Source organism: Vigna unguiculata, chromosome 2 (assembly GCF_037176805.1).
Source record: "Vigna unguiculata cultivar grain cowpea cultivar isolate G323 ecotype 2 chromosome 2, ASM3717680v1, whole genome shotgun sequence".
Classification (NCBI taxonomy): Eukaryota; Viridiplantae; Streptophyta; class Magnoliopsida; order Fabales; family Fabaceae; genus Vigna; species Vigna unguiculata.
Window position 1 is genome coordinate 9,858,579 of NC_140793.1, and position 23,681 is coordinate 9,882,259.

The window sequence follows — 23,681 nt, forward strand, 5'->3', positions numbered from 1 at the left end:
GCATGCATGAATGTAAATCCGGGGATACTCCAGTTGCTAAGGGAGACAAGTTCAGTCTCAATCAGTGTCCAAAGGGAAATTTGGAAATTGAGGAAATGAAGAAGATTCCTTATGCGTCAGCTGTAGGGAGTTTGATGTATGCCCAAGTATGTACGCGTCCAGACATAGCATACATAGTTGGGGTTCTAGGCAAATACTTAAGCAATCCAGGAATGGACCATTGGAAAGCAGCAAAGAGGGTCATGAGATATTTAAAGAGAACAAGAGGTTATATGCTCACTTACAAGAGGTCAGACTAGTTGGAGATCACTGGGTTTTCTGACTCAGATTTTGCAGGATGTCAAGATAGCTTAAAATCTACTTCAGGTTACATTTTTATGTTGGCAAGTGGTGCGGTTTCTTGGCGTAGTGTCAAGCAAACCCTTACAGCTTCATCCACCATGGCAGCAGAATTTGTAGCATGCTATGAGGCATCTAATCACGGGATATGGCTGAGAAATTTTGTCACAGGGCTGAAAATTGTGCAAAGCATTGAAAAACCACTTAAGTTATATTGTGACAATAAATCAGTTGTATTGTATTCCAACAACAATAGGAGCTCGACTAAGTCGAAGCACATCGACATTAAGTTCCTAGTTGTTAAAGAAAGAGTATAGAGTGGACAGATTTCCATAGAACATTTATGGACAAACTCCATGATTGCAGATCCTCTAACTAAAGGACTTCCACCCAAGGTCTTTCATGAGCATGTTGCTCACATGGGTGTTTTACAGTTTGAGGAATCTAAGGTTTAATGGGAGATAGTGATTTTTATATGTTTTATGTTTTATGTTTAATTTCTTGTATGCATACATTAAACTTTAAGACATATTTGGTTATTTATATATGTGGTTTTAATTTTACACTTTGTACATTAAGTTTTTATATTGATCTCATTAAGTTAAAGTTTGGACCATTTGAAAATAGATATGTATATACAGATCACCTTCACATAATTTTTCATGCTACACATTTCATGATGAATCCATGTCATTTGGTTGTGTCAGGATTAATGATCATTGTTGGTTTTAGTTGCGATTGATGCAATGAAAAACTGGTTTGGTTCTACATACTGATATAATCAATGGACGGGACTTTTGAAGTATGCTCGAGTAATATAATGGCAATTTTGAGCTCATAAAGTCTAACACATTTATGAGGTTGTAAGGACATATATATTTGTGACCAGTGGGAGATTGTTAGTAATTTTGGGTCATGCATATATATGATACATAATTAAATGTGTTAGGGCCATTATTTATAAAGCCAAATAATAAAGTGATCTGACTAAATTAAAGATTTGGCTAAAGGCATATGTCATGAAAATAAATATTGTGTAGAGACCACTTAGTAATTTCTAATTTGATGAGGGGCCAAATTAGAAATACTAAAACTTAAGTAATTCAGTTTATAAATGGTCGTGGTCCCCTTCTGAGAGCACATACAAAGTCATAACGTACTCTTCCTGTTCCTTTCTCCCTATCCCCATTAAGAGAGAAAATCAAAGGGAAATAAAGGTGCTCTACAGGAGGAAGATCACTGATCAGTAGTGCTCTAAAGGACATCGTTATGCCTAATTCAGGTACGCTTCCGTTTACTATTTACAACATTATTATCAGTATGGGATATTGCTTATGATTGATTATTAGAATCAATATTAAGATCATATTCTGCGTTTATGCTTTTATATATATATATATATATATATATATATATATATATATATATATATATATATATATATATATATGTATATATACACTATTCAACTTAATAATTTAATTTGTTCATATCTTTTTTGTTGTATGATTTGTGTTCTGTTTCACATTAAATTTAATAAATACATTCAAACTCTAACTAACATGATTTTAAGGAATTTATATAGATTTTAAAATTAATTTAAAAATATTTTCAAGAATATTTAATACAAAAAAATAACATCATAAGATTAATACAAAAAATAAATTTTGTTTCAATTTAAATAGAGACAATATTGCTTCATTTTTATAAAAAAATTATGACTAAATTGAATATAAGAAACAAATGTAGGGACCAATTTGAAACTGTGTCTATGTGGCACTTGTCGCAACCGGAATCGGGACGGCGAACTAAAAAACAAACAGGTTTAAAAAGAGATTGGGAGTCGCCACCACAATTATTTTGGAAAACTATGGAAAACCATGAAAATAAGACAAGTCTGCGAAAGAAACCCGATTTTTGAATCCGAGAGTCGATTACGCGTAGGGAAGGTGTTAGCACCCTACCGCGCCCGTCCGAGGGCGGTACCTTTAATTAAAAATGCAAAGTTGATGTGGTTTTCAAAATGTTAATTTTCTCCGAAAATAATGAGACAAAAATATATAAAAGGAACAAAAATATTTTTTTAATTTTTGGGCCCGACAAGGATTGACCTTGGTCCTACGTATTCTCATTACAAATGAGAAATCAGGGTTACGTAGTTCTTTAAAAGATATTTGAAAAACAATTGAGAAAAAGATTTGATTTTTTAGAGGTGAACCTGACAAGGATTGACCTTGCTCCTACGTATTTCTCGGTAAAGAATCAAGGATCATGTAGTTCTTAAAAAGATATCTTGTTTAAAAACGTTGATGTTTTTATATTTTGAAATTTTATATATTTTTTTGGTGTTTTTGAATTATTTGAAAACGTGTGTGATACGATGCGAGCGATCGAACAGACACTAAAATATAAAGAAAACTATTTTTGGTATTTTGGTATTTTGAAAATGAGTGTCACACGGTGCGAGCGATCGGACAAACACAATAAAGCAAAAGAAAATATTTTTCATTTTTTAGATTTTTCTATTTTTTTGTAATTTTATATAATTTAAAATATTTTCATTTTCTCTTTTTAAGAAAAGAAAAAAAAATAATAACAAAAAAGATAGTATAAAAAACAACAACAATAGTAGGCTGCATGAGTAATGTGGGAGGTGTAGCAAGTAATGCATAAACACAAAGACAAAAAATGAGAAACAAAGACATAGGAGGTGCGAGTTATCAAATACGGGAGGTGCACGCAGTAAGCAGGCGGGGTGCGTGAAGTAAATGTGAGGGTGCATGAAGTAAACATGAAACAAGTGTGGCAGGGGTGTGAGGTTAGTAAATATTAGGGGTACTTGCAGCATAAAATTAAATATGGGTGCGAGATAAAGGAAAAAGGGGGTGCGCAGAGTAAAACAGATCCAATTTTTCTAACCCTAATGAAGTGAGCTCTCCTTCACAAACACAAACAGCGTCCTTCCTCATCACCGCACACCACCACCACGACTCCAACAGCAACTGCCATCACTGCACGTCCCACCGCTGGCGAAAGACGCCGCTGCTGCTGCCGGTCACCGTCAAAGGTGTCGCTGGCGAGAACAAGCCTCCCGAATCGCCTATTTTCTTCTTTCTTCCCCCCGCGTGACCACATGACGGTACCCCTTCCTTTCACACGAGCCACCACTACAGCCCCAAGGTCGCGACGACACTAGCTCCCCAGTCTGTCAAAGTCGTTGACGACGACGCTAAACCATACCAGAAGCGACACCGGCCCCCTGTGGTGCTCCAAGGTTCTCGATCCTCTTCTCACACGAGGTACACCGGGTTTGGAAGCTACGCCACTGAACCTTACTTTACTATTCTGTTATGTTGGTTTTGTACAGGTTCAAGATGAAAGTGATAATGGAGGGATTGAGAGGAGGTGAATTTGTTCAGTGAATCAAGGGAAACAATGGGTTATGGTGTTTTAGTTGGAATGAAGAGGGTGAAGGTGTTGTTTTTTCATCTTGTAGAGAACAAAATGAGAAAAATCCCCCTTGAGTGAAGAAGGGGAAGGTCCCCTTGAATGAAGGGACCTTGATGATATTTGTTGTGCCTCTCCTATGTTCATTTCCTACCTCGAGACGTGGGATAAGGTTGAAAGCAGATGTTGCTTCCTGCTCTTTCCTTGTTCAGCCATCATGACCATGGCCAGCTAGCTACCATCCCTACCTATCAGAGACCTTAGATATTACGTTAACCTCTTCCTCTATTTCTTTTTTTACATTTTTTTTACATTTTTTTATATACATATTTTTTGAAAAAGGCATAAAACAAAATAAAAAAATAAAAAATAAAAAAGTAAACAAAATATGATTAAAATGAAAATTAAAAAATTAACTTTAAAAACAAAAATAAGAATAAGAATAAGAATAAAACAAAATAAAAATAAAAGTAAAGTAAAAGAAGATGAAATGACAAATCAAAATAAAAGTAAAATAAGATAAGAATAAATAAATTAGAAAAAATTAAAAAAGGTATTACCCGGACAAAATTGGGTGTTGACAACTGCCCCTCTTTACTTAGATTTTATTAGATAATATGAAAATGTGACATTTCAAAATTATCGCAGTAAAAGATAAGTAAAGATAGAGACACCAATTTTGTCCGAATTTTAAGGAGGAAGAGGATGAGTAGAAACCAACTCAAGCGGGTACGATGATCAATTCCGTGAAGAGGGTCATGACATGGAAAGTAAAAAAAAGACTCAACCATTTCATAGGAGATGATGGTCTTAATGTGACAAAAATCAATGAGCATTCCATTGGAGAGGGCCTTGATGTGACAAAGAAATCAATGACCATTCCGTTGGAGAGGGTCTTGCTGTAATAAAGAAATCAATGACCATTCCATCGGAGAGAGCCTTGATGTAAACATAAGAAAATCAATGACCATTCCATCGGAGAGGGCCTTGATGTAAACATAAGAAAATCAATGACCATTCCATCGGAGATGGCCTTGATGTAAATATAAGAAAATCAATGACCATTCCATTGGAGAGGGCCTTGATGTGAAGAAAGAAAGAAATTATCATTCCATTGGAGAGGGTCTCGATGAAAGGAGGATCTGGACTTGACCAATCCCAAGGAGAGGGTCGTTGTCTGAAAGGAGAACACAAGAGTTGACCATTCCTAAGGAGAGGGTCGCGAGATAGGCTTAGCGGGCCAAGTGAGATGGGCTTTGTGGGCTAGATTAAGCTAGGATTGGAGGCCAATACGAAATTGGACTTGGTGGGCCAATACGGATTTGGGCTTGGTAGACCAGTACAGAACTGGGTTTGTTGGGCCAATACGAAATTGGGCTTGGTGGGCCAGTACGGAACTGGGCTTGTTAGGCTAGTATGGAACTGGACTTGGTGGGTCAGTACGGATATGGGCTTGGTGGGCTAGACAAAACTGGGCTTGATGGGCCAGTACGGGACTGGGCTTAGAGGATATATAGGTCTTTGAAGATGATCCTCAATTTGAGAAATCTTAAGATGATTTTTGTAGATTGATTCCTTCAGAAGAAACAATGGTTGAAGATGTATGATGCATGAAAATGTTCGCTTGTTCATGATGTCAAGGTTTTTGCTTTTCGAATCTGGTGTCAATACATGAACGATGATATATCATGCGAATGGTTATTCAAGATAAAAAGCATGTTTTCTTATTTCAAGCACAAGGGATCAAAACATTATTGTAGAGATCAAGATCTTGAAATGTATGAATGCATGATGAAAAACTTGTCATGCTCTGCCTTTTGAAAATTTTTGCTAGAGTCAATTGTTCTCTTTTCAATCATCAAACTCATTGTTGTGGAGATATGTAGGATGAAAATCAACCTATTTTGAAATGGAGTAATGATTGCAAGAGATAGTTGACAAGGCGTTCAAACATTGGTAGCCATGTTTTCAAAGAGAAAAACAAGTTGTTGAAACTTTGACAGAATGTTGAAACCCCAACTTAATAAGGAGAAAAACAAGATGTAGAACCTTGGCAAAGCAAAGGAACCCTAACTTAGACAAGAGAGAGAAGATGTCGAAACCTTAGTGCAGGGATCAGGGTGTTGTAACCCCGATATGTAGGAGAAACAAGGTGTCAAAACCTTGGTGTAGGGATCAAGGCGTCGTAACCCCGATATGTAGGAGAAACAAGGCATCGTAACCTTGGCGCAGGGATCAAGGTGTCGTAACCCCGATATGCATCAGAAACAAGGTTTCAAAACCTTAGTGCAGGGATCAGGGTGTTGTAACCCTGATATGCATCAGAAACAAGGTTTCAAAACCTTAGTGCAGGGATCAGGATGTTGTAACCCTGATATGCATCGGAAACAAGGTGTCAAAACCTTAGTGCAGGGATCAAGGTGTCGTAACCTCGATATGCATGAGAAACAAGGTGTCATAACCTTAGTGCAGGGATCAGGGTGTCGTAACCCCGATATGCAAGAGAAACAAGGTGTCAAAACCTTGATGCAAGGATGAGGGTGTCGAAACCTAGATATGCATGAAAAGTTGAATGCCTGATGATGTTTTGTCCTTTGATTATCCTATGCAAGTATGAGCCAATTGTTTCATTTGCAATCATCAAACTCATATTTATTTTCACTGTTTCATGAAAGTGAGGAATGTCACATTTATCGAGGTCTAACATCTGAAATGAGTATATCTCTGACTTTCTCTTTTATGATATTAGTGCACGCATGTTTGAATTCACAAGTGGGTGAAAGCTAGAAATGTTTGGGAAGAGTTTGAAGGAGACTGAGAAAGTCGTGCGGGCACGTTGTCTCCACACACCCTTCAAAGGAGAAGCAATATGTGAATATCAGGTTGAAAAACACAAGAATCCAAAAAATTGCCCCAGTTATGGTGTATGAGAAAAAGGGCATAAGGATATTGATCAATGAATGTTAGGGTGAGATATTCACGCGAAACCCACGAAACTGCCCCAGTTTTGGTATACACAAAAGATTTTGATCAAACAATGGATTTTATTTCAGAAGATGGGGATTTATAAGCATTGGGGGTGAGAAATTCATATGAGACTCACAAAACTGCCCCAATTTTGGTGTTTGGAGAAGAATTTGAATGAACGAGGGATGTTGTTTCAAAAGGGGTAGTGGAAATGGAAAGGATTGGGTGAAAAGGATTGCCCCAGTTGGTTTATTTTTCTTTCACTTGCCTTCGGTCAGATAATAGGGTGTTCCCTTCTTCATGAGACATTATTTTTCTTTCATTTTTTCTTCACTTTTGAAATCAACTCTTTGGTCTGATCAATTTATTGAAAATTTTTTTATTTTATTTCTTTTGAAGCATTATGTAAACAACATGTATGAAATTTTCGATGGCTTAGAAGGAGTTTGATGAGATGACGAGGACTGATTAGGGAGCTGAACTAGTTTGATTTAGTCTTAGGGCACCAAGTATGTTTGGGCTTGCCCCAGCTATTGATGACATGAAGAAAATGATATGGACTTCAAAAGTTGACCCAGTGTGAGAGTATGGATTGGCCTCAGGGTACAAAATGTGTTTGACTTGCTCCATTTATGATGAAAAGGGTTAGACAAATTAAAGGATGTTCAAAGATTTCTCTGATTTGAGGACCTGGATTGACGCACAAATTGTGTCTGATCTGCCCCAATTATGGTAAGGCATGGAGTGGTTGAAAAAGATGGGGACATCAAAAGTTGCCCCTAGCGTGACCATGACTGGTCATATGAATGGTGATATGAAGCAATTGTCTAGTTTGGATTTTAGAGAAAAATGTTGGACAATTGTATGAAAAGGTTGGACAAGGTTTGGGCTGAGAGCAAAGGAAATGGTAGGAAATGAAGATGAAATCCATGAAGAGGGTGAGAATGAAACAACGAAGGAGGATGCCCCTTATCTAATTGATTAAACAGGCTTATTTTAAGGAGCTTTAGGCACATGTGAATGAAAAACTGTCTGAATCACTGAAAGTAAATCTCAAAACATACTTTTCAATTTTATTTTTCCCTTTTTTTTGGATTTTGGACAAACCTTTCAGCACGTCAATATGATTTCCATGAATTAAACTTTTTGAAAGGTATCGACAATCAGTCTTGGATCTGTGTGGGCTTTATTATGCTTGTATCGTGGTCAAGGCTAAGGGTATGAAAGCAAATGTGGATAGTAAAAACTCAAAAAGATGTGATGGTATCTTGGAAGATAGATCTTTGAATAATGCTGCATCATAAATTCATTTGCCTCTTATGTGTTCACCATTTCTCTGTTTTTCTAAACATCAATTCTCCTTTTTTTTTCTTCTTGATGTAACCAAATCATCATCATCATTTTTTTTCTCTTTTTCAAACTTTTTTATTCTCATGAATGTTTTTTATTGGTGAACCGTCTGTCAAACAAAAGTGCAAACCATCGATGTGAGGTGACCCTTGTTCAAGGTAATTTGAAAGAAAAATATTTGCTCCTTTAAGGCTCAAAGGGGTAATAACAAAGGATGGCATTTTTTCTTTTTAATGATAAAGAAACATGGCCACACATCATTTCCAAAACATTATTATTTTCTCTTTCAAGAAGTTTCAACTCAGGAAGAAAATTGGTTCATGTTACAGGTTGTCCTTTACTTTTATTCTTGTCTTTTTTTTTACTAAACCACCCTTTCAGGTCTTCAGTTTAGCAGACATTGTTTATTTATTATTTTCATGCTAAAAGATTTGCTCGCAGTCTATCCAGGCCAGTGTGCCCTTTTTATGTTGATCCTCTATGAAATTCAAAATGTAGGTTTTATGATGGAAATGTAATGAAAAAAGGATGAGTTTGAAAATCTCATGTTATGCAGATTAGACAAATGCTTCAAAAGATATGATATCAAACATTATTTATTCATTCAACCTACTGATTTGACCAAAGCATGTTTTGTCCCTTTTTTTTTGTTGCCAAAACTGCCTTTTTTGGTTTTCAGTCTAGCGAACTTTATTTTCTTCTTTTCTCATTTTCTTTTTTTTTAATGAAATTTTTTGTCTCGATGGATTCAATGACCACCCAACAAGTGTAGACAAGGATAAACTTAGAAAATCTACCAACTCTAAGGGTTTATGTTTATCAACTTGGGTAATGTCAATGTTGATAGGGCAAATCCTTCATTGTAGGGAAGCCGAAGGATGGACTGTTTCAAACCATGCGCACACGAACGTCTCAAAAGAAAAAGTCAAGTCGTTATTCTTGATTAAACATTTGACCCCAGAAAAGCGTGACACCCCATTATTCTCTTTTTTTTTTAAAGAAGTGAATTTGATGATTTGCGAGAAAAACAAGTGACTGAAAATGTGACAACCTTTTTTATTTCCTTCCTCTCTTTTGCAGAGTCTGTTTATTCATATGAGGTGAGATGCATGATATGGATTAAAAAAACTATGTACATGCCACTCTGACTAAAAAATACAATTGCAACGCAAGTTTGTGCTTAAGAGGCACTTACTCACTTGTATGTCGATGCGATTAAAGAGTACCACGCATGATATGCAACTAATTGAAAAAACCTACATGAGATGTAATGCATGTGCCTCAAGAGGCATTTATTCCCATGATAAGATGATGAAATGTGATACAATTATTTGGAAACATCATGCATGATATGTAGAGTGACATAATGAAATGCATGAATGCAGAGTGACATAATGAAATGCATGTTTATGCCTCAAGAGACGCTTATTTTCATGAGATGTGATGTATGATATAAAAAATGCTATGCGTGATTGTGCCTCAATAGGCACTTATTCACATGTACATTATGCACACCACAAAATGATGATTAAAGCAAGCAATCTCCCTTTGTGCTCAATAGAGGTTTGGCACTTAAGGTCTAAGGTGAAGTACATATGCTCGCCGGGATGGTTCCCTAAACTTAAGGATCAAGGTCACTAGAGCTATGGTCCACTTCATGATATTTTCCACAACAGTTGGTATACAACAAGGAGTGAGAGTACCAAGGAAACAAGCAAACTCTAGTTGGAGTTCTCACAATGACCACTTGGGAAGTTCATCCATTGTGGCACTGCTACACAATCTCCTCTAATTCTAAGTTACACAAACCCGAGTATAGGGTCTCACTCATGATATGCACAATGTGTGTGTGAAGGGAGGATGATGCATACCCAAACCCCACCTGCAGAATAGCCAGAAACTTCCCAGGCAAATAGAGCAATTCCAAAATATCTATCAACATAAGCAAAATTAATTCACACACAATTTACCCAAAAAGAAAATATATACAAACACATATGAAGAGAAGAATATACAAATAAAAGAAGGGGGAAAGAAAACATTAGGAAAAATCACATCAAGTTTGCATATCTAATTAAATGGCTTGACTCTCTATAGTCCCCAATGGAATCGCCAGTTGTCGCAACCGAAATCGCGACGGGACGGCGAACCAAAAAAGAAACGGGTTTAAAAAGAGATTGGGAGTCACCACCACAGTTATTTTGGAAAACTATGGAAAACAATGAAAATAAGACAAGTCTGTGAAAGAAACCAGATTTTTGAATCCGGGAGTCGATTACGCGTAGGGAAGGTGTTAGCATCCTACAGCGCTCGCCCAAGGGCGGTACCTTTAATTAAAAATGCAAAGTTGATGTGGTTTTCAAAATGTTAATTTTCCCCGAAAATAATGAGACAAAAATATATAAAAGAAACAAAAATATTTTTTTAATTTGTGGGCCCGACAAGGATTGACCTTGGTCCTACGTATTCTCATTACAAATGAGAAATCAGGGTTACGTAGTTCTTTAAAAGATATTTCAAAAAACAATTGAGAAAAAAATTTGATTTTTTAGAGGTGAACCTGACAAGGACTAGCCTTGCTCCTACGTATCTCACGTTGGATAATCAAGGATCACATAGTTATTAAAAAGATATCTTGTTTAAAAACGTTGATGTTTTTATATTTTGAAATATTATATATTTTTTTGGTGTTTTTGAATTATTTGAAAACGTGTGTCATACGATGCGATCGATCGGACAGACACTAAATTATAAAGAAAACTATTTTTGGTATTTAGGTATTTTGAAAGACATAGGGGGTGCGAGTTATCAGATACGGGAGGAGCACGCAGTAAGCAGGCGGGGTGCGTGAAGTAAATGTAAGGGTGCATGAAGTAAACATGAAAAAAGTGTGGCAGGGATGTGAGGTTAGTAAATATCAGGGGTACTTGCAGCATAAAATTAAACCAGTGGTGCGAGATAAAGGAAAATGGGGTGCACAGAGTAAAACATGGAACAAGTGTGGCAGAGGTGCGAGGTTAGTAAATATCAGGGGTACGGGCAACATAAAATTAAATATGGGTGCGAGATAAAGGAAAAAGGGGGTGCGCAGAGTAAAACAGATCCAATTTTTCTAACCCTAATGAAGTGAGCTCTCCTTCACAAACACAAACAGCGTCCTTCCTCATCACCATACACCACCACCACGACTCCAACAGCAACTGCCATCACTGCACGTCCCACCGCCGGCGAAAGACGCTGCCACCGCTGCCGGTCACCGTCAAAGGTGTCGCCGACGAGAACAAGCCTCCTGAATCGCCTATTTTCTTCTTTCTTCCCCCCGCGTGACCACCTGACGGTACCACTTCCTTTCACGCGAGCCACCATTATAGCCCCAAGGTCGCGACGACACTAGCTCCCCGGTCTGTCAAAGTCGCCGACAACGACGCTAAACCATACCAAAAGCGACGTCGGCCCCCAGCGGTGCTCCAAGGTTCTCGAACCTCTTCTCACGCGAGCCACACCGGTTTTGGAAGCTACGCCACCAAGCCTTATTGTCTTGCCTCAACTGTGATTAGAGCCGCCATCACTCAGCCCGTTCGCACTCCGACTCGCAGGCGGCAATGCCGCCAACAATCTTTGTTCTTCTCTGCTTTACTATTCTATTATGGTGGTTTTGTACAGGTTCAAGATGAAAGTGATAATGGAGGGATTGAGAGGAGGTGAATTTGTTGAGTGAATCAAAAGGAACAATGGGTTATAGTGTTTTAGTTGGAATCAAGAGGGTGAAGGTGTTGTCTTTTCATCTTGCAGAGAACAGAATGAGAAAAAGCCCCCTTGAGTGAAGAAGGGGAAGGTCCCCTTGAATGAAGGGACCTTGATGATATTTGTTGTGCCTCTGCTATGTTCATTTCCTACCTCGAGACGTGGGATAAGGCTGAAAGCAGATTTTGCTTCCTGCTCTTTCCTTGTTCAGCCATCATGACCATGGCCAGCTAGCTACCATCCCTACCTATCAGAGACCTTGGATCTTACGTTAACCTCTTCCTCTATTTCTTTTTTTACATTTTTTTTATATAATTATTTTTTGAAAAAGGAATAAAACAAAATAAAAAATAAAAAATAAAAAAAGTAAACAATATATGATTAAAATCAAAATTTAAAAATTAAATTTAAAAATAAAAATAAAATAAGAATAAGAATAAAACAAAATAAAAATAAAAGTAAAGTAAAATAAGATGAAATGAGAAATGAAAATAAAAGTAAAATAAGATAAGAATAAATAAATAAATAAAAATAAAAAAAAGGTATTACCCGGACAAAATTGGGTGTTGACAGCATTATCATGTCACACTAATCGTGCCACGTGGTACAATTGTGAAGTAACACGTATCCAAAAAAATAAAATTAAAAAAAATAAAAATAAAAACACACAAATTGACATATAACATTGACTTTAATACCTTGAATAACTTTTAAAAAAATCATGACCAAATTGAAAAAGTTAAGACTAAATTGAGACAAAAAAAAATTGAAGGACCAACTTGACACTTTCAAACAAATATAAGGACTAAAAAGTAAGTAAACCTAATCAAAACTAGCTTTTTTTAGGTAAGCATGTTCAAACAATGTTTGATGGATAACTTTGTTTTGATGAAAAATGTAACATTTCAATTAATAATGTAAACTACTAAATAAAACATTAATATTATGATAAAACAAAAACAAATAGTTATATATATATATATATAACATAATACAGTTATCCAAAAAAAATAATTGTGTAATATAATATATATGGACAACTAGATCAAAAAAGCCCCTCAGAGTTTCGCAACAAAAGGAATTATTCATAAACTTCACCACATAAGTGATCTCTATACAACAACCTCACTACGGTCCAACTAAAGGAGCATCCTTACCTGTACTATCCTCTACTTACACAATTAAGTGATCATTGCAAAGAAATCAAAAGAAAACTTGACAACATAGAAAATCAAAAGGGTAAGCTAACATAAAAGAAAAGGTATGCTTGTAAACATAAATCACATTAATGTAAAATTGTAACCCGTACAACAAATATTTATACACACATAACAGTTGACACTAAACTCAATTTTCCGGATACATGCCATAGATATAGGGTTCATTGAAGATATGCACCTGCGATGGTTTCTAGACTTCGTAGAGTACAAAAACACAAGGGGTCATCACCCAACCACACAAGGCTAATCCTAGCCTATGATCGAAGAGTAAGTCTAAAGGCTAGGACATCCTACCACTTTGACCACATAACTAATTCTACTATATGTGAGTTTGAATGAATTATTAGAGTTCAGGATATCTCGTTCCAGACCCACCTATATCAAGGCATACACTAACAATATCAACATTAGGAATTTCCCTTGAAATCCTTCAAACTTCACTACATATTTCCACCACAACACATTATATTCAATTCATCATAATAATATCCATAAACATACTTCACATCAACCACAAAACACCCTAAAATAGTCAAATAAGAGAAACAAACAAAATAAGGCAATTAATGTTGTACATCAAAACAGTAAAAACCATTTCTTTAATCACAGACTTCAAAACAAAGATCCCACCTTTCAAAATGAAGAATTACAAGTCTAGGATCATCTGTCAAAATTACAAGATCAATTAACCAGAATCATACCAATTTGGACCTTTTCAATCTAAGCAATTGCACAAATAAAAAACAGTCATTTAAACACAAGTTTAAGGCTAGTTTCGCTTACCTGGTTAAAAGCTTGACTGGCTCTAGGAACATCACAACCTTTCCTAAGCCAGATGGTACTCTATCTACATGTAGAAATACCACAAAATGATCAGATTATATCCTCATGACCCTTGATCAACAGAGAACCAAATAAAAGATGAAAGAACCACATGTGAACTCAAAGAGGAACGCATGCAAAAAGGATCAAAAATTCACAAAAAGAGACTGAATATCAACTTACTCAAATTGAAAAATTGATAGAATGAAATCAAAAATCTCTTCGCAAGAATCACATAGGTTGTCTTTGATCTTCAAAAAGATGATCAAAGTGTTAGATAATTTAAAGACAACGAAGAGCTCTAACAAAAAAGTTTCCAAAAAGATAAAATGTTTTAAAGTTATAAGATTTTTTATGAAATTTCTATTTATAATTAAATATTATATTATTAAAATAATATGAACTCATTATTTTAAAATACTGTCATCCTTAAAATACTACTTTTTTACTTAAAAACATCAGTTTTATCTTGGAAAGTGTGTTTTTTTTTGTTAGAGATTTTCTCGGTTAGATCTTTTGGTGTTATCGAAGCTAAAATAGCAAGAATTGTGTTATTAGTATGAACATGTTTGGGGAACTTTTTTTCCTAAAACAATCAGTTCTTTCAGTTAAAAAAAATTATATTTATAAAATGAGCTTCTTAATCGGGATATCAACTTTTAAGTTATGTAATTCATAATTGATCGTTGAAATAATCAATTGTCTCAGACATATCTCATGTATAAAGTTGAAAAAAGGGGGAAATTGTCGAGAAATAATCAAACATTTTTTTTTTAAATTTCATAAACATTTTTAATATTACAATAAACAAGTAGCGAAGAATTTAACGAGAGAAAATAAAAAAATTGACAAAATACAAATAAAACCACCAACGAGGTCAAAAAATAAAAAAGTACTATCTTTTTAATCATATTTCCTTTTCAAGTTCTAAAATCATTCGTCCTTTCATTTAGTTTAGTTCAATTTAAATATTTCCTTTTATTTATCTTTTTTATTGTGTGATAGTCAAATCAAAATTGCATGAGGTGATTATTGTCGTCCATTTAAAAGCTTTAGTAACAATTAATTTAGAAGTAACAGCAAAGTAATTATCATAAAAAATATTCTTATCATTATATTGTTTAGTATATATTCTTTTATATATTTTGATTATATATAGATTTTTATTTTTATATAATGTTTAATTTTGTCTATTATATTTAATGTGAGATTTTTTGACTCACCCTTTAATTATTCCCTACTTATATCGATAGGTTCTCATGTTATATCAACTTATTTATTAGCCAAACCAAAATAATATATATATATATATATATATATATATATTTATTGAAATACATTAAAAGTAAACGAAATTGCTGAATTTTAATTAAACGGCTCTAGTAAATAAATCAGACATCTGTTCTTTTTTTAAATTCTTGAATCAACATCCAATAATTACGTTTTTGACATCAGATTAAGTTTATTATGGAATTGAAATTGGCTTAATCTGATTTATTGAAACAGTATTTTCGAAATCAGAATTTCAGAATGTACGAAATATATTTTGGAAAAAAAATCAAAATAAGATTTTTGGAACAAATTTTTCAAGAAGCATATAATACTTTTCGGAATAAGTTTTTCCGAACATTTCTACATAAGATCCTAGATATGAGATTTCCAGAATAACTTCTTTTTTTCTTCACTTTTTCTGTTCTTCCTTTTGCACTGTCTTCCTCTCTTATGCTTTCTCTGTAGCGGCACCGGCACTGGGTGAAAATGATGGCAGCGGAGACAGAGTGTGTAGTTTTGTGGGGGTACTGTTAGTAATTGTCGAGGTACAGGAAACAATAGTCATTTGAAATTTCACAAGGCACCTACATATGTTTGCGAGGCCAAAGAGATTGAGGAAAGGAAAAAGGGAGGTTAGATTAGAAATAGGAGCCCATGCTATGAGAAGAGTTTTTCTTCATGCACTACCTCAATTTCTTCTCCTACCTTTGGAATATAAAAAATAAATTATATTTGGCAAAAGATTTTCAAATATACCATTCAAAATTATTTGATATATATTCAAAAACGTAATTTAAAATAATTATATTTTAAATTAAATAATATGATATTTCAAATTATATAATATATAATTATGAAATTTTATTTTAAATTATCCGATTCATATTATTTTTTTCGGATTACGTAATTCACAATCATATTTTGGATAACGTAATTTTGTTGTCGATTATGAAGTTTAGTATTATGTAATTATAACATTTTGAATTATATATCTAAAATAAATTTTGACGGACTTGTTCATTTTCCTTTTATATATTATGGAGATAAGAGAAGAAAATATGGAGGAAGAGTTATGAAACTTACCCAACCCAATTAACTTTGATAAACATTTTAGATGATTCTTGAAATGATTTCCAATCTCAAACTTTATCAAATGCTCTTAATCAATTTACTTATTAATGGATTATTTCAAACACATTAAAAATAGCATTAAAAGTAGAAATAAAGAAGGCAACATTTTTTGACTGGTTCCATTTAAGATAAATCTACATTCAATTTTCTTCTACCAACCCGAGTTAGAAGATTTTCACTATGTCAAAGAGTTTCAGAAATTGCAAGTGCTTCTTAATAATTCTAAACCCTATGACATCATGAACTTGATAACCCTATCAAGAATCACTTCCTAATGCAATGCTACACACAATTGCATCAAGAACATCTAATGCAATGCTTCCCACAATTGCATCAAGAACATCTCCCTAATGCAATGCTACACAATTGCAATCAAACATTCACTTGCATAGTGAATAAGGTATAAAGAAATTCAATTCAAAGAAAGAGAGGAACGAATACACCTATTCCGTGCAAATTTTACAATCAATCCCTAATGGCAAGCTTGAATTCCAAAGATCAACTCCATCTTTTAGACTTCTTGAAAACATAGCAGTATGATCTCTCAAAAACTCGAGAACTCGTGTCTCTCAATCTTCAAATCAGATTTTGAAAGTTGTTTTACATATTTTGAGATATCACTTGAGATTTGCTTAAAAGGAGTTCTCTACTGCTGAGATTAATGGATTAGGAAATTTACCTAATCGATTATTGTGGTCAGGTTGTGAGTGTAATGACTCCTATGCATCTCATAATTGATTAGATAAGTGAGCTAATCTATTATGGAGTTATGTGAATGTTTTTCTTCTTTCAGATTTGCCTTAATCAGTCATGTTAAACCATACCACAGTTAAATTAGTTAATCTAAGCAATTATAAGCTTGACTTACACTGATTCTAAGCATGCACTACCTATTCATATGAATGGTTTAAACTTGTTACTAGTGGTGATGCTGAAACTTGTTGCTTGACTTTTAGACATCATCAAAACTTCATTTGAGTGAGTAAGCTTTCCCTTCCAACAATCTCCCCCTTTTTTATGATGGCCAATCTTGCAAGGGAAACACGAGTACCTTTCTCCCCTTTTGGACATTAGCAAAAAGAACACAAGGGTGTGAAAGAACCAAACATGCAGTTAACAATGTATGATAGTATATTTTTATAATTTTATTTAGGCCTATGAATTTTAATTTATTTTGTAAAAAAAAATTAAAATTTATATTTTGGTGCAATTTATTTTTTAAAATGACCGAATTAATTTTCATTACTATTTTGGGAGTAACTTGATTTGATTACTTAAAAGTTATTTTTCTTATCTAAATTAATATTTTAAAGATTTGTTTTTAAATAAATTTTTCTAAAATTAAAAAATAAATATTAAAATGTTTGTGGATATCCATACGTACGCTCAGGTATAAAACACTACGGATATTTTTTCGTAGATACCTAGCGAATAACTAGATGAATACTTTTAGATGAAATGGATACCAGATAAGCATTACTCAAAGTGGCAGACTATAAAAGGGGTAGGGGGCTATAGGCCCCCAAAAAATTTTGATTTATTTTTTAATTTATGTATTTAAAATTTTTAGTTTTTTAAATTATGCATGCTAAAATATTTTGATTTTTTTATAATTTATGCAATTAAAAATTTTGAAACTTTTCAAATTATGTATAGTATTTAAACTTTTTAAAATTATGTGTAGTATATCAAAACTCAAAGAAAATTAAATTAAATCTTTTTTATTTGATTTATGAATCATAATATTTAATATTAATTGATAATAAAATTTGAAATCTAATATAATAAAGAATAAAAAAAATTATTAAGATATTTTTTATTTATCTCTTGAGTTTCTCATATATTGTTCTCATCTTTTACTTTTACTTGTTTTTTTTTGTATTTTTAAAGAGAAAAATAACCGTTGTCTCTACTCTTATCACTTGTATGTTCTCTTCCCTTCTTGGAAAAAAAATACTCTTTTTGTCTGTTTTTATAGTGAAATATTAGTTTAATAATTAAAATTATTTTTTATCTAACGAGCTTTTTGTATATTCTTTTTTAAGAATATAGAAGAAAAAAATATTGTCTTATGTATTTTTGTCATAATTGATTTTTAATTGTAGCTTAAATATCATGAATTTTTATTTTAGTATTTACGTCTCAATTTTTTATTAGATTATGTCAAATTATTATTTAGTCTTAGTCTTTAAAAAAAATATAATGGTAACGAATAAAAGAACAAATTATATTTTAAAAATTATAAAAAAGGAAATTGTGTAAAGATGAAAACAAGACAAATTCAACTTTTTCACATAAATTTTGAACCATGATACTACTCCCTTAATTGTCCAATTACAATTTTTTTTCTTAAAGTTCAAAGAATTACAAGTGAGCCATTACTATAATAGATTTTTTTTTTTTTTTGTAATGAAGATTATAAAAACTAGATTGTTGAGTGAAGATCCAAGGTGAATTTTTTGCTGACAATTTGTTTATTTACATCAAAAAAGAAATAGTTAGAAATTTTAGTTCTTATCCAATGATTGACAGTTCAAGAATATGAAAGAACAAATGACAATAATTATTATTTCTTTATACAGTTATGATTATACTAAATTATGTATTTATTATCTTTGCCTTAGTGACAATAATTAAATATATAAATTTTGATTGTATTATTTTGGCTCCCCTAAAAATATGTTGTAATTATGTCATAAAATTTGATGTGAAAGTTTGAATAACTATATTCCAATTGTTGTTTAACTTTTTTATTTATTCTCTTTTTGTAATTAAATCACTAGGTGTTTAAAAATAATATTTGCATAAACATATGAATAGCTTGACATTGATTTATGTTTAGATGATAAGATAATTTTATATGGTTAAAAAAAAATATACAATACAAATAAGTATGTATGTATTGAATTTTGTGTCACATTTGTTTATCAATTTCATAAAATCAATTATCATTGCTATATAAAACAATAGATATTTCACGAAATCAAAATTTCTTTTCAAACTATCTGATAAAGATATGTCATATAATAGTATGCTATAAAAGAAAACATATACATGTTTAGTATGTTAAACTATTTGTGTGATGGACATTTATTTTGAGCAGATGATTGATAAACTTTGGTAGATGATTAAAGCTAATAAAATTTTCATGAAAAGTAAATCTCAAGATATTTTTGTTAATAGTAAGTTTATCTCAAATTCTCTCATGAACATCATACAAGTATTAGAACTCCATATAAGAATATTTTAATCACATACATTTATACAATTACACACACACACACATATATATATATATATATATATATATATATATATATATATATATATATATATATATATATTTTAGAAAACCTACAGTTTACTTATGGATTAACATGGGTTCTGATAGTAATTGGTGCCATTATAGAAATATTGGTGGTTCCATTTGACAATGTTAATAGGGATGAACCTTGTCCTCTGAAGGTCATTGTATTATTTTAGGTGTTTACATTTTATTAAAGTCTTACGAATATATAATTTACTTCTATAAAAAGTTGTTCAACACACATGGACATCATGGATATATAATCAAGAAGATTTTTATCATTTCCAATAAGAATAAAATACAATAAACATGAAAAAACGAAGATTTTTATCATTTCCAGTAAGAAGAAAAGACAAGAAACATAAAAAAGAAAGTGAGAATAAATATCATATAATAATTCGAATGATAGAGAACCCACTTTTTAATTCACATGCATATACTTAAATTATTGCTACAATGATTAGACAAGATAAATGAACTTCACTATATGAAATTATTTAATCTAGTTCAAATAGCATTCTTTTAAATTTTGAAGATCAAACCTCTTGTAACGTCCCATTTAATTAATAAACCAAATTAGAAAGGAAACGTCATATAGAATAATATGTTAAGCAGTCTTGGAGTACAATCACAGCTCCGTACAGTAAGTAACCAACCAAGACACACCACGATGCCAAAATAAAACATAGAGGAATAACGACAAAGTTTTCAAAAAAAGAAGTCCAAAGGCTAAACAATACATGGGCCATTGCCCTAAAAGAAAGCCTAATCAGCACAAGAAGTCCAGCCCAAGAATACTATGCAGCGGATTATCTCTCCCCTGTTGATCATGATTTCCTCTCGCATCTGCTCCCATCAATAAATTGATGATCATCGCAAAAGTAGGAGAACAACATACAAGCAATCAAACAAGCAAAGGGTAAGCTAGAGCCAAAAAGATTTTCATCATGCAATCAGGTATACTTTCACAGTCCAATATACATACAACACCCAAACATGTTATGACTTTCAAATCAATACATTAAGACTCGACTTGACTCATCCGGATACATATAACCTGGTCGGATTCAGCGGATGCTTGCACTTATGGTGGATACCTCTGCTCACCCCCGAGCTATGTGTTACAAGTGTTACAATGAATCAATTCCCTCACACACAAGGTTAGCCCTTAATGAGTTTCAGGCCTCCTGCTACTCTCACCATAAGAGTCAGTCCACTCTAAGTGAGACTAACTGACTCCTTAGAGTGTCAGGATGCAACCTTACCTTGAATCCTTACCAAACTATATAGATGGGGCACCACCGTGGACACCCACTAACAGGGGCCATGGAATTACGTCACGACCACTGAAGCACGACCCTGAAATCTCACCTAGAAATTCCAAGGAATTACGCACTAACACAGACCAATCATACTCAATCAATAAAGAAAGATTTATCATGCACATAACTCTCATGCCAACCTTTATAACCAAATCCTCATTCATATTTGATGTTGAATCCATTCCAACTTATCATTCCTAATCCATGAATATAGAATTTCACCTCATACCAATACCATGCCATTTTGATACCAACCATTTCATTGAAGTCACATGCCAAGATTTATCCAAGCTTATCATTCACAACTCATACACCCTCTTACTCATGCATATTCACTCATCTCATGCTTTAACATAGCAATCCAACTTAACATCACATTATGCAAACGATTTAGGGATTTTAGAAATAAAACTGCAACTTGTGTAAAGCTCAGAAAATTTTTGTATTTATATTCAAATTAAATATGATTGAATCAAGAACCAAATGAAACAAGAACCAACTTAATTGAATAACCATAAAGAAAGTTGTGAACCAAACAAGCAACAAGGTCAATGTTGTTAACAACTAAACTACAGTGATCTTGCGATAAAAACTGCTCTCACTACAGAGCTCCGATTCAAGATCGGACCAGTCAAAGTCAAAAACTATGTGTTAAGGATCAGCTGTTAAAATATCAGCATGATCCAACGGTTAACGAAGTAGTAACGTTTATTTTACGAAAAGTGTGCAGTGCTGTCAACAACCAAACTACAGTAACCTTGCGATAAAAACTGCTCTCACTACAGAGCTCCGATTAAAGATCCGACCGATCAAAGTTAAGAGTTTCGTGTTAAGAATAAGCTGTTAAAATTTTAGCTCGATCCAACGGTTAACGCAGTAGGAATATTCATTTTACGAAAAGTGTGCAATGTAGAAAAAGAGTAGCGCCACATCAATCAAACATACTCGCACACCATACACTTTTATTCGACAAACAGCCTCATTCAAGCATCACAGCCATACAAACAGACCAAAAATCGGCAAAATAAATTTAAATACATAAACCCTAGCTTCCCTTACCTGAAAAATGCTAACTCAAGCGAATGAGATCCTTAGTGGACTAGCACCTAAAGCGAAAGCAATCAACGGAACTGAAAACAGTGAGGGATGAATGAAAATGAGCTATGACAGAGACTAGCATGGAACTAAAGCTTGAAGAAAAGAAGGGAACATAGAGAGCTTAACTTACTTGGAGTGAATCGTTCAACGAAGAGGAAAAATAGGGGAGCTCACTCAAACCCTAGCAGAGCTTCTATTAGAAGGGAAAGAGGGTAAGAGCATTGTCTTTGCAAAGTGTGGCAGAATGAGAGGGGTTAGGCTGCCTTAGGGGCTTTGGACACCCTATGGGCCAGCCCTAGGCCCAACTAGTTTAGGACAGTCCCTCTTACAATAAGGAGTAGATAAAGGTGGGTCTTACACTTCTAACCTCACTTTACTTATTAGAAAAAGTATAATTTGAACAATATATATATATATATATATATATATATATATATATATATATATATATATATATATATATATATATATATATATATATATATATATATATATATATATATATATATATATATATATCAGAAAATTTACAAAACTTATACTAAATTTTAGTATAAGTTTTGTGAATTTTAGACATTCTCATTCCAAAGTTTCTTAAATCATTTATGAATAATTTTATGAATCCTTCTAAAGCATCCTGAGGTATTTAAAGTTTCTTCCACTTAAAAACTTTGATTCATTTCACTAAATTTTCACAACTGACATACAAACCCGAAGCCCAAACCCATTTTCCCAACTTAGACACCATAGAAATTTTAGCTGAAAATCTGGATTTAAAAATGGGACTCCCATCTATGTCGTTGATGTCAACCAATCTATTAACATAAGAGAATCTCATGTTCTTCAACTAATTGTTGAGACATTCATGTAGAAAAATAATTTTATGTAAGCCATTTTAGAAAAAAGGAACTGAAATATTCTTTTATAATTAATTTATAAAAATTATATCATGTAATAACATCTCAAAATTTTTATTTTTAATTTGTATATAAGTTCATTTATTTTACTTTTTGTATATACTTTTAAAGTACTTGCGAATAAGTTTACCCAAACAAATGTTAATAAGTCTTTCTCATACATAAAGTGTTTTATTCCTAAGATCCCCTTGTTACACATTTGTTTAAAGCTTGGCTTAATGACACAACTCTTCTCATAAATAAATTGTCAATGTTCATGTAAGGAAAGAAAATGCTAAGGCTCGGAGGGTGACCTATGTGTGAGACTAGAGGGAATAATCAAGAATGGACACATGGAGGGAGGCAAAGGAGCAAGGTCCAAGCATGTATAAGCACCAAATTGAAGGATTTTGAGTGCGCCCTTCGTTAGGAAAAATCCATAATCCTCTGTTTCAATTCTGGCAATCACCAAATTAGTTTTTTCTCTTGTGAGAATTTCTTTCCATTATCATTCTGTAGAACCTGGATTTTATGAATTTACAGTAATAAAAATGTAATATTATTGTTTCATTGTTGAATTATTGTTTCTTGTTTCTTTCATTGGTGCTTTCATTGCATCATGACGAAGAACACTCGTTTGAAGGAGATTTCAACATAGCTATCACATTTGAAGGATTTTTTCGTTGATGTCAAGCACCTATCCAAGACGATTTCTACAATGGATCGGAACTTACAAGACTTAATTGCAACTTTAAGGGATCATCAT